Genomic DNA, 12605 nt, shown 5'->3' with positions numbered 1-12605 from the left:
TTGAACTAATTGCCGCACTCCAAATAATCCGAACGAGAGTTTTTGACTTAGAGTTTGTACAATTCTTTCCCGGGCCCTCCTCCTCCTTCCCCCTCGTTCCCCCTCCTCCATCGGTTTCTTTCCCCAGGTTCTAGTTTTCATCTTTGGCTGCCCTTTTATGACTTTGCTGCTGCTTTCGTTTGTGTTCTGTCTCTTTAGTGTTGTTATGATTGCAGTTGTTCGAGACGCTCTTGTTTTTTTTTATTTTGTGGCCGATGACAGCTGAAAATTGGAAGGAAGCGCCGCCTCGAGTACAATGGAATGAATGTGTGGTATAAAAAACATTCAAAAGAAGTATATTTTTTCCAAAATATTTTTCCAATAAATATGCAATTTAATTTAATTAATAAGCAGCTCCTTCCCATCTGGCAGTACCAATAATTTTTTAGTGATGAAAGTTTCCTATTGTGGAGTAAAAACCCATAAGTTGCATTTGTTTTATGCATTTCTTGAATATACATATGTATTTACCATACATATACTTGTCTCCGATTTAACCCATTGTTACCCAGTCTCCAATTATGGCCTAAAAATTCTGTAGCGCTTGGCACTTCCGCCGGTTTATGTGTTTTGTTACCATCAGCTCTTTTTTGTACGTACATATATTAGGCTGTTCGCCCAGGCTCTTCAATAGAACATTTAAGGTATTAAAGTTGTGTGTGCTTAGCGCCTGATGGCCGTGTTATTGTATTTGCGTTTGAAATATTTGTGTAAAGCCCGCCGGTTGTTGTTGTTTGGAAATTGAGTTTCGGCGTTGATACTTCTATTTAGTCAGGCCAGAAATACTGTTTTTCTGTTCGATTTCAAGTGGGTGCGAGCGAGAGAGAGAGAGGCTCGAGTGGGAGGTGGATGCGTGATGAGCGCTTCCGCTTCCGCCGCTAGTAGGGCAATTATTATGCTACTCAAACCGTTCGAGCGCAAACAGTTCCGAGTGCCCAGAAACCGTAGCGCACTCCTGCTACCCATTGGGAGAACTGCCTGCCAGGGAGAGGCATCCCCACTGCTGAGCTGCATCCCAAACTCTATCCATTTGCCAAAGAACATGCATATGTACGCTATGTACCCTTCAAATTTACTCTAAAGATAGGTTAGTTCAATTATTATTTATTCCTGAAGGAGTTAGGCAGGCTACTAAGTTAGCAGGGTACGCCAACTGCTTAAACATCAGTGGAGATGAAATGAAGGAAAACGACTCTCGTTGTTGCACTCTTTCAAGGGGCACACGTCAATAATTGCGTTCGAGAAGAAGTTGAAGTTGCGGAAAACACAATCAAGAGAGGGTCCTGCTAGCCAAGATCTTAACCCTCCGTCGGCTCGTCCCGTTTCGCTCAGCTTAATGTGAAAATCATGCAATGAACCAAATTCGAACGGAAATGATTCACACTCCAGCTGAAATGCGATTCAAGTGGCGGGGGACCAAACAAAAATACAAAAATACAAAACACGAGAATGTACGTACTGAAATGAGGGGAAGGCCCCTAGCCCCGAGCCCCGAGCCCCGACGAAGGGCGTCTCGAATCGAAATTGCGTTTTCAACAATTGCTGCAACAACAGTGACGCCATTTGAAACAACAATGGCAAATGTGGCCCTACCCCTACAAGTTTTCGATATGAGCGACTACCCCTTGAAAACCAGAAAAGAAGGACGCCTACACAGCCAGAAAAAGGTAGGAAAGCCAGCCAAAAAGTGGCAGCATACGCTGAGATTTATTGATCCCACTATAATAAGAATTATTACATTTCAGAAACGCACAACTTTAAAGTTCGTGATCCATTCAGATTAGATTTGGAAACTAAAGTACCATGATAAACAAGTGATTATTTAGTTCAGTGGAGAATGCACGGAAAAACACCGTCAAAGTATTGTCAACGCAAATAATTCGTTTCCTGTTCTTTCGATTTCCCCCGGCTTGTGGGAGTTTTCCGGGCGAAGCTCTGACAAAAGGTTTAGAGGTCAAGGATTTTCACGTTTAATTAGACATGAGACGTTGCCACAGCAGCGGTCGGGGGCGGCGTGGGCGGTGCGGAGGCGTGGCAGCATCAGTTGGCGCAGGAGCAGCATTTAAATTTCCAATTAGTTGGCCAAGAGCGGCGAAAGCTTCAGGTTAAATACCTGAGCGACACAAAGAAGTGTTTGAAGATTAAGTCGCTCGGACCCGGAAAAATCGCTGGGAAGTCGGCAGGAGGGGAAAACTGTGAGGAAACTCCAGTGCTGACTAGACATTATTTTGCGCCAATTTATAATTACACGATTTTGGCGTTATAGCCTTTGATGCCTTTGTACAATGTCAACAATGATGCCTTTTCCAAGATGTCAACGAAGAATGGGCCACCAAATCGCAATGCGTCTCCAATCGTCGAAGAAATAATTATATTATTTTCATAGTGGTAAGGGTCTAGTGGATTTTGGGGGTCTTTGCTTCTTCTCTTACTTTTACTTTTCTTTTTTTTTAGTTTAAATTGCATTTTAATTCGTTTGAGTGTGTGCATTTTCAGTCCTCTTGCCATTTAACCCCTTCAAGCCAGACAGTTTTCCCGCTTTTCGCGTCAGTGACGAAGCCTCGAGGAGCTGGCACTACTTTGGCATTTCATTATTCTGGAAGAGATATGTGCTGGCACATATTTATGCCTCACTCCATGGGGTTAATGTAAATTTTTGGTGGCAATTTTATGGCAAACTTTGGGACTTGGGATTTCGGATTTGGATCGAGGCATTTGCCAACTGGATTTGAATGCGGGAGTGGGGTAATATGTTAGTCAAATGTCTGTCACCATTCGATTCGGCTTATGCAGTTTTTGCCAAATAAAGGAACTGAAGTCACTTGTTAACAAAATTATCAATTCAACGCATGGACATTAATATCTTTGCTCCGAATGATTTTGTGCATTTAGTATATTGCTTATGTTAAAATATTCAGGACGTTTGAATTTCAAACGTGAATTTTCCGATTTCCGGCTTATTTTATTTTTAAGCTTAGTGCAAAGCCATTCGAAAGTGCGACTCGCCTGTTGGCCGTGTTGTTTTTCCAGCTTGAAAGACCTTTTTTATGGGTTTTTAATTTCATTTGATTTGATTTTCATTTCCGTTCTCCCATCTTTGCCTCGTCTCCTTGGCCATGCGTAAATATGTTTTCCCCCGGCTTTTCTTCCATGAGGTCCTTGCAGTTTCTTATTTATTTATTCGGTTCCGTTTCTGTTGTTGTCTGCTTTAATAGCTTCATAAAAATTTCTTCATTTGATTTCATGTCAATTTGGCTCAATGCCCGCCTCTTGCCCTCCGCCAAATGATCCAAATAAAATAATAAAAGGCAAGTAAATGAAAATAAAACGCAAATAAAGTTTTATGAACTTAAAGTGAGGGACATTTTGTGGTTTTTTGGGGCAAGCTTTTAGGGTGCGTTAAATGTTGACACGAAAGGTGGCCTAAATCAAGGTTTGGCAAGAAGGTAAGAAGTTTCGGCCACCCATTGGTGTGTAATGAAGTGCTACTCTATTTTTCATGCCAAGTCGCATATTGCAAGCGTTAAATTCTCAGATCAGTACAACCATTTATAGTGAACTCCAGTGTGGTCATTAAATTAATTAAGCACTAGAACTATCCTGCAAGTATAGCTGCACCGTAATTTCGGATTCCCAGTCGCTTAAAACAGATTCCCAGTGGCAGAGGTCACAGTCCGATTATCTATACAAAACATAGACGCTTTTTGCCCCTTCTGCCACTTCTGCCACTTCTGCCAGCTTGCCCAGAATTAAATTTATTCATAATTTTTCCAAACGAAGGCATCTCACTTCTCCTCCTTCGTCCCCGTGCTCTGTGTGTTTTATTATTTCTGTCTGCCGTGAAGTGCAGCTCACTCAATTTCCTGGAACAATTTGCAAGCACATTAAGATTGGCTTGCGAGCCGGGGCTCTGGGGGATCTGGGGGCTCTGGGGGCCAAGGCGGAGCTGGCACCTTGACCAAACGGCTTGACAAATATTGACGAATTGTTTGGCCACCATTCAAATAGAAACGCAAAACAAGCAGCGGCAAAAATGGAGCAATAAAACCAAGAGAAGCCGGGGAAAACCAACAGGGCCAACAGGGGCGTTAATATACATTCAGAGGAACAAAGGAATTGCCGAACATTCGTTCGCATTATAATAGCAATACTCTATACAGATCTATGAATTACAGTTGCCCAAACCAGGGAACCAAGTTAGTGACGCTCTGAAGAGTACAAAACTAGTCAAATAACGAGGAATTCCTTCGTCCAGTTCCACCAGTCATGGTGCTTACTGTAAATGCGAGGAAAAGCAAATACCAGTTAGCTGGAGAGGGCGGGAAAAGCAAATGAATACGAGGGAAAAGTAGCGCAAAAACGGACTGGAGAAGGGGGTGCTGTGGGTGGTGTGGGTGGGGGGTTGACGCGGTGAGGGAGACCACACAATAATGGGGAAAAAGGAAAGCAAAGTAGGAAATTATGATATCATCTTTATGACGCCATTATGGTCGCTGTCGTTGTCTTGCTATTCCACCCGACCACCCGACCACCCCTCACATTTTCACCCTTTCCCCATGTGTGTGTGTCTCTCTCTGTGTGTGTGTGTGTGTGTGTGTTTCGCCCACTCTGCAAACATGCTATGACTAACTGTCATGACCTCCCTGTGAAAACCACACCCTCCCCCGAGTAGGTTCCGTGGAAAGCGGGGAGCTGAGAGCTGGCAAGTATGGTAAGTGAGGAAAGGAAATGCAACAGTTTCGCCATCGGCTGTCTTGGGTTAAGCCAAAAGGGTTAGGCTGCTTCACACACTTGCAGGGGTTATTTCAGGTCTCTAACAGATGATTCGAACCGATTGGAAGGTGCAATGGCCACCTCCCTGCTTGAGGTTTGAGCTCCGAAAAATGCGAAATCTCTTCCGAGCAGAAATCGCCACAAATTCCTCGCTCACTTCTTGCCGCCTTTAAGAGGAAAAGAAACTTTCGCATGCGTTGAACTCCTGGATTCTTGAAACCACTGAAATGTTTAGTTTTGGCCTAAGCCCACCCTGGGATAATTATGCCAAAGTTTTGCCCCCATATCGGTGCACATATCTTGCCCCCTTGGCCGCTTTGTTTCGGGCTTTTTTAGGTGTTGTGCCGGGCGAAAATCTCTCATAAATTTAATGATGTTTTGCTCGGCACTTCCTCCTCGCCTTCGCAATTTCCTTCTCCTTTTTTCGGCCTGTGGGTATTTTTCAGGCTTCGGCTTCGGCTTCGGTTTGGTTTTGTTTTCCATCGGGCCCCTAATGAACGCGCTGATGAGGCAGCCGCCCAGAGCTTTCGGGCAGAACAACTCAGCCTCCGAGCGCGGAGTCTAACGTTCTAGAAATAACATTTGTAGGTAATAAATTCAAAAGATAATACACCCACAAGGCCGGTCCGCCGGTCCACCGGTCCACCGGTCCGGTGTTCACTCCGGGTTTCTTTCTAGCCTCTTCTAGGCTGCACATAACTCGCAGCTCCTCCTCGGGATTGCTGCACTGAGCGAAGTCGCAGGGTTCGTCGAGTTGGCTCGAAGCTAAAATCAGTGCGAAGGGAGTTGGCTGTGCAGGAGGCTCCCTCCCATCGAAGTGCTTTTCGCGCAGTGTATTTATTGCAACGTAAAGCCGAGCCAAGAGTATAAATTCAGCCGGGTGTTGGGCGGCGGGGAGCTGGGGATCTTCTGGGGGGCACGCACATTGAAATATTACACCTGCACTTGTTGGGTGGGTGTTAATGAGATTGTGTGTGTGCGGGAACAGGTTGGAAGGTGGGAAGGCTGAAAGGCTGGAAGGTGGGAAGGCTGGAAGTACGGAGAGGTCAGAGGCCACTGCGTATAGCGACGCGTCTGTTAATGCCAGTCATCCGCCTTATAAACCGGATACCAGTTCGTATAAGCTTTCATTTCACTTTTAGCCCAGTCGGCGCCTAAGTCTTCATCCTGTTGTCTTCTTAAAAAAACTATGAATATAATCCCTATATTTTCGCTGCAAGGCTGGGATTAACCATTTTGCGGAGAGGTATACGTACATTAACAAATTCATCGAACTTGTAGCTCTTCAAGCATTTCCCTCCGCATTTTTGCTGTACAACATTTTCCACTTAGGGCGAAAAACATATTCTCTGCCGAAATGGGAATGCGGTATCTGGGTATCTGGGTATCTGGCGGAGATCCCGAGTGGGAGGCGGATAGCGGAGGCGTGTCATTAGGTTACATGCTTGTAATTACAATTCAGGGAGGAGCTCGAGAAAGGGAGACAGGCGTCCAAGGCAGCCAAGGCAACCAGGGCAACCGCCTCTTATCCCGAATCCCCTGCTGCGGACTGCCGACTGCCGACTGCTGCCGGGTCATCGAAGTAAGAGGAGTTTTCGGGGCTCGGGACCATATGCAGATTGTCTCCTGGCTCACCTTTTTTGCTTTTCGGGTGCCCCCGTATCATTCTTTTTGTGTTTCCTGCCGGCGAGCGAGCAGCACAACAATTATGTCATAAAATGCTGCTGCTAATGTAGAGCACTGGAAGAACAGAGTGCCACACAGAATTTTACAAAATAAATAAATATTCACATCACAGTATTTGCTGTGTATTTAAAAATACATTCTGAAATGCATTCTGACTCGGAAGAGCTTCTTCATAAATGAACTACTTTCTTGTGTTCATTTCGGAACACAGGAGTAGCAAATATTGCACACATTTTTTTCCAGTGCGTATGTAAAAAATACACTCTCACAAAGAAGCCGCAGCCACAAAATGCCGCATTAAAATCACGGAGGTAAATACAATATGCAGGGCTTTGTGGCGAACCCCTCCGAATTTTCCCACCCCCCTCGCCACCCATCTGTTGTGCGGAAGAAAGCAGGAAACTTTTATGCTTATAGAAAATAAGGAGCAAGGAGCAGGGAGAAAGTAGAAGGGAGAAGGGAGAAAGGGTCGGCGGTAAGTGACTAACTTTCGAAAGTTTGCCGGCGATAAAAGGCGCTACAACAATTCGATACAACGAATTCCCCATTACCACCTCACAGTCCCCCGTCCATAAAACAGACAGCCATTTGTGGGGGGTGCCCATATAGTATAATACGTATACGTACAGTTGTGGTCAGAGCAATAGCAGCGCTGTGACCGATCGATGCAAAAACCAAAGGTGGAGCTTCCATTCCCTCCTTTCCCCACGCATTTCCTCGAAAAGTGCAGGCGTAACAAAATGCAGTTGGTCTTAAGCCGCGCCAATTAAAATTCAATCTCCAATGCAATCCCATCCTCCTCCCAGGTTTCCACGAACTATGAACTTTGCGCACCGCCAGCTCCCCGGTTTATGATCTTTTAAGCCTGCAACCAATCCCCATTAAAGTGCCAGATGTGTGGGCCATAAAATATGAGTGATTCCGTGTATCCGGCTCGTATTTTCATATTCCCCGCCCCCCTCCGCTGCCCGAGTATCTCTGTATCTCTGTATCTCTGCAGCTCTGTATCACTGTATCTCTGTATCTTCGCGTCTTGCGATTCATTATTCTTTGCCATTGTCATTTTTGCCCGCTTTTTGCTTGGCTGGTCTTTAATGTGTCACCGTAGACATCGCCGTCTATTAAAACTTCATTCATATTGCGGTTTGCAGGATACACGCGATGAGCAGGATCCATCTGCGGGTGGCGCATTCAAATCTGATTTCGGAAATGGAATATGCGGCGACGAGAGCAGGGATCTCGGGGGTTGCTGGTGGGGATTGGGGGTTCGGGGGTTGGGGGTTGGGTTCCCCGTCAGCAGCGAGAACAAATACCAGAAATTAGATGAGCTCGGCTCCAGCTAGCAAGTCCATCTGTCAAACTTTGTGCCCGGTGACAGTTTCTGGGGCTTTTTTATTGCTGCTGGGGGAGCTCCGAATTCGAGGGGCACCCTGCACTCGAAAAAATACTTCGACACTGCTGCCTTTGAATAGATATATAATATGTGGTGCGTGCAGGAAGGGAATCCCCAAGTTCTTGTTCATATTCGAAGTTTTCAATGCTATTTGTGGATTTATGGATTCATGGATTCATGGATTCATGGAAAGAACGAGGATGTTTCTGCGAGTGCTTCGGACGAGCTGCCTATGAGGATGTTTTTCCTTTTAGGAGGGCTCGCTGTACTTTTTTCCTGCGTTGCCTTTGGGGTGCAGAATGTTAAAATATGAGCACATCTCCTATCGCCCGCCTATGGGGTGTATTTCTGTGTTTCCGTGTGCGGGTGGATGGCACATGTGGCCACCTCCGACTCCTTCTGCGACTCCAGTGGCTCCCACTTCCCAGTTCCCCACTTCCCATTAGCTATCCCATCGCTACCTGGCAACCATATGTGGCCTTTTATTACGATTATGATTACGTGTAAGTGCAGGAGTCGGGCGCTCCATTAAAGAAATCAGAAACCGGCAACAGCTGACAGAATCAATATGCCCCTCCTCCGCGAGCTCATTATGCTAATCACAGTGATTGGGCTGGCGGAACGGCACAGAAACCAATCTGGGACCCGGCTCCCAGCAATTTGTCACGCCGCCTGGGAAGTCCAACTACAGCTTTTATCTCGAGCCTCGGATCTCGGATTTGGGATCTCGGATCCCAGATCTTTAGAAAGGCTAGAGAAAGAGACCCAAAACCTCCACAATGACGTTGTCTGGCTCAATACCCTATAACCCCAATAAATTATTAGTGAGGAAGTATTTAGTTGTAGTGGAGCAGGCTAACCGAATTCTGTTACCAACTTGAAGAGGCTGCCGTCGGACTCTTAGAGGGAATTTGTTTGGAGGTACGGTGGTCAGCTGAACAAGTCCACAGTTGAGGGCCAGAGAAAGAGCCCTCGGCTCTGCTCCAGTTTTGGGACAAAGACAAGTTCTGATGGCCCCTCGATAATCATAATCAAGCCAATGATGCGGCAGACGATAAGCTGCACTGCAAGAAATAAGTAAGATCCCCACGCTCTAAAGTATTGCATTTCTACCAAACCTGCTGACGTTTACGTCATTACTTCAGTAAGTAGCCCAAGTATTTTTGCTAAACAGTTTCTATTCAGTATTTCCCCATTAAAAAATTTTTTTCCTAGTGTACGACAGCGTGTTGCCTGTCCCGTTTATCGAAGCAGGAGCAGGAGCAGGAGCAGGGAGCGGCCTTAATGATGATATAGCTGATCGCTCCGCCGGCGAGTGACGATATCTCCGACTGGCGACTGGGCCGAAAACATTCTTCAATCCTCGCCGCGGCGGCAAAGGCCACTTGCTACTTATCCGGCCAATTATCTCTGGGAGAAAAACCGATTGGCCGGCTCATCGAAGCCTTAGAGAGTGTGGACTACCGACTACCGATGGCCGACTACTGGACTACCGGACTACCGGACCAGCGGACTAATGGGTGCAATTTGCTTCTTGTCTTGGCCACTAAATGCTCGCATTAGTTTAGATAAATAGCTTAATTAATACGTTTAGTGGGGCAGGCCGGGCAGCCAGGGCCTCCGCGCTGGCAATTACAACAATAACGAGCGGCAATTATTAGCCTAATGGCATTGTTTGATTTCCGCACTGCACTTTTGGGCGCCATATAGTTCGGATTCGGATCCGCTAAGTGGCCGGTGGAAATTGGGAGGGGGAATGGGGAGTGGGGAGGGCCAGGCCAGGCCAAATAGATGGATGGCCGTATTCAGTGGCCCGATTAACGCGCTCCTGCACGGGCTCCATTAGAGCAATTCGCATAAATGGGTGCGAGTAATTCACGGCATCCATCTGGAGGGTTCGCCTTGCTTTTTGCTTCTGGGGCTACAGCTCTCGAAGGAGTTTCGGATGGCTGTGTCTGAGCCAAATCCTAACCACGTTCGACCGCCACTTAAAAGCCCATATATACCATATACACATGGCACTCCAAAGGCAGCCCGCATGTGATTATGGGCCACGCCTGAGAGACGGGCTTCCGGCGATCCACTCCATCGAAATCGATTTCTCACGTTTTCGTTTTCATCTAGCGGATCGACTTCGCAGCGGTTTCACTCTGGTTTGTGCTGTCTAATGACTGCCCCAGATCGGATGCTGACAAAGACAAAGGCGATGCCGATCGACCCAGAGACAAAGCCCATAACACATATCCCATAACCCGTAGACCATAGCCCATAACCCATAACAGAAAACCAAGGAACGCCCCCGTGGCAGACGAAACAATGACCGTGACTAATGCAAAATACCCGAATACCTGCCCGTGCTCGTAAACACCTCATCAGCGATCATTACGATGCCTTCTCCGAACGAAATTGGAAATAAATAAGCCGCGAGACAATACGGCATACGTCTCAATACATAACCCGAGCCATAAATCGCGCCGTGGAACGCGGCTCGTCAAATAAGGCTAAATTAATAAGACTTAATTCGCAGACAGGGCGAGTGACCAAATCAGATCTCCAAATGAGCTGCCCACCAATATCCATACTATATCTCTTCTTTGGTAAATGCTTTTCGGAACTCGCATACCCTAAGATCCATTAAAGCCTTTAGTTTCCCTTGGATAAGTGCAGGTAACTCCCCACTAACAAATTACAATTTCAGCATTAGCAAAGGGAAAGTTTTCGATATTTACATATATGATAGTAAGTAGTGCATATAGGGGTAATTGTGTGGATGTACAGGGTGCGCCATCTCGAGCTTCGGTATGAAAATATTGAATAACTTTGGAAAAAAACAAAAATTCATGGAAAATGTTTTATGTTTATTTAGATTGATCCTTTACAATTCATTTGAGTTAGTTTTTGAAGGGTCTAGAAAATTTCTGGTTTCAGCAGGACGGGGTTCCATGTCAGACAGCAAACGAAACCATGCAGTTTTTGCAGCAAAATTCCTGGATGCGTTGTGTCAAAAAGAGGCGATATCGACTGGCCGGACTTGACCCCGCCGGATTTCTTTTTGTGGGGTATACATAAGCAAGCCCTAGACCATCACAGAGCTCAAGGAGAGTATTCGCACCGAAATGGCCAATATATCGGCCGATTGCTCAAGAAAATAATGGAAAATGCTCGAAAAAGGACACTTTTTGCCATCAAGAACAAAGGAAGTCACTTAGTCGATATTGTATTCAAAAACTAACTCAAATGAATTGTAAAGGATCAATCTAAATATGTAAAACATTTTCCATGAATTTTTGTTTTTTTCCAAAGTTATTTAATATTTTCATACCGAAGCTCGAGATGGCGCACCCTGTACATATGTTGGTTCTGTTGTGGTTTTTTCTCTGCGACGACGGAATTTGCTGATAATGATCGATTTGGCGCCCCAGAAATGTGGCAAAAGCAACACCAAAGTCACTCGAATGAGTCGGCAAATTTGATTGGGAGGATGATTGATGAAACTGACTGGACTGGAGCTGTGGCTTATTGTTTTATTCACTTAGATCAACTTATTCGTTAGGTGTCAGTACAAGAGAACTACCCTGGCTATATTTAAAAAACTGTTGACTTTAAATCAGTTTAAGTAATTCATTCTGTAAAATGATTACCCATTATTTGGCCTGTTTAATACATTCTGGACGACTTCCAAATGCAAACCCTTTGCGCCAAACTTTTCCTCAATTCCCCCAAACACCGAATCTCGCCACTCAACCGCTGCAAATCCAATTTGTTTGCTTAGGATGCATGAACCACAAATCAATTACGCGCCCTCTTCTACGGCAACAACCACAAAAACTACAGAAACAACAACAACAACAATTACAAAAACAAAAACAACAAGACAAAAACCAGCAGGAAAGAAAAACTACACGGCTCAAATTAATGAAAATCCAATGAAAAGCGCCACATGCAGAGTTACTACACGGGGAAAACTCCACACTTTTTGGCATCTACAGTCCCGGCCAAAACAATATATCCACGAGATGTAGTGAATAAGATGGAAGTGTATTAAAACATATATATATTTCTGTATACATTAATTTTTAATTTTTAATTTTTACTTAAGAAAAAAAAATGAGATTTACCATATAAAGAAATTGCCTTGGTGGCCACTATTTAATTGAACTTGTGCATATGTTTTTATTACGTTCGCGGTGGGTTTTGGTTTAAACAAATTCATTACGCAACTAGAATAAAAATGAAAATGAAAATAGGGATAGGAAAATAACCCGGAGAGCATGACAAATTAAGGGCCCTTTTCCGGGGGCCCAGCGGGCGGTTTTGAAGGCCAATAAAGCGGCGATCGCTTAGCGAGAAAAATGCGTGCGACCCAAGCCACACAAGTCGAGGGAACTCTATTTGATTGAGTTGCATTTCCTGGTTCCCCAAAAAAGTATGAACCTGAAACTTGCCCCGAGAAACTCAAGACGACTTCTAAAAAACAACCAAAAATGTTGACAAAACAAATAAACAAAAGTTTGCGGCGCTAATTCAAAGGAAATACGCTAACAAGAACGAGGAGAACAAGTACAAGTCGCGTCTCGCATTACAAAGGCTGCCATTGTCCTGGCTGGAAATGGAAATGAAAATGGAAATAGAAGACCCTTCAGTTTTGAGTTCTTCAAGTGCATTGCAGGCCTTCGCCGGACATTGATTTATCCCTGAGCCTCGCAGGACCGCA

Source organism: Drosophila ficusphila, unplaced genomic scaffold (genome assembly GCF_018152265.1).
Source record: "Drosophila ficusphila isolate 14025-0441.05 unplaced genomic scaffold, ASM1815226v1 contig_198, whole genome shotgun sequence".
NCBI lineage: Eukaryota > Metazoa > Arthropoda > Insecta > Diptera > Drosophilidae > Drosophila > Drosophila ficusphila.
Note: the sequence above shows the minus strand (reverse complement) of the source record.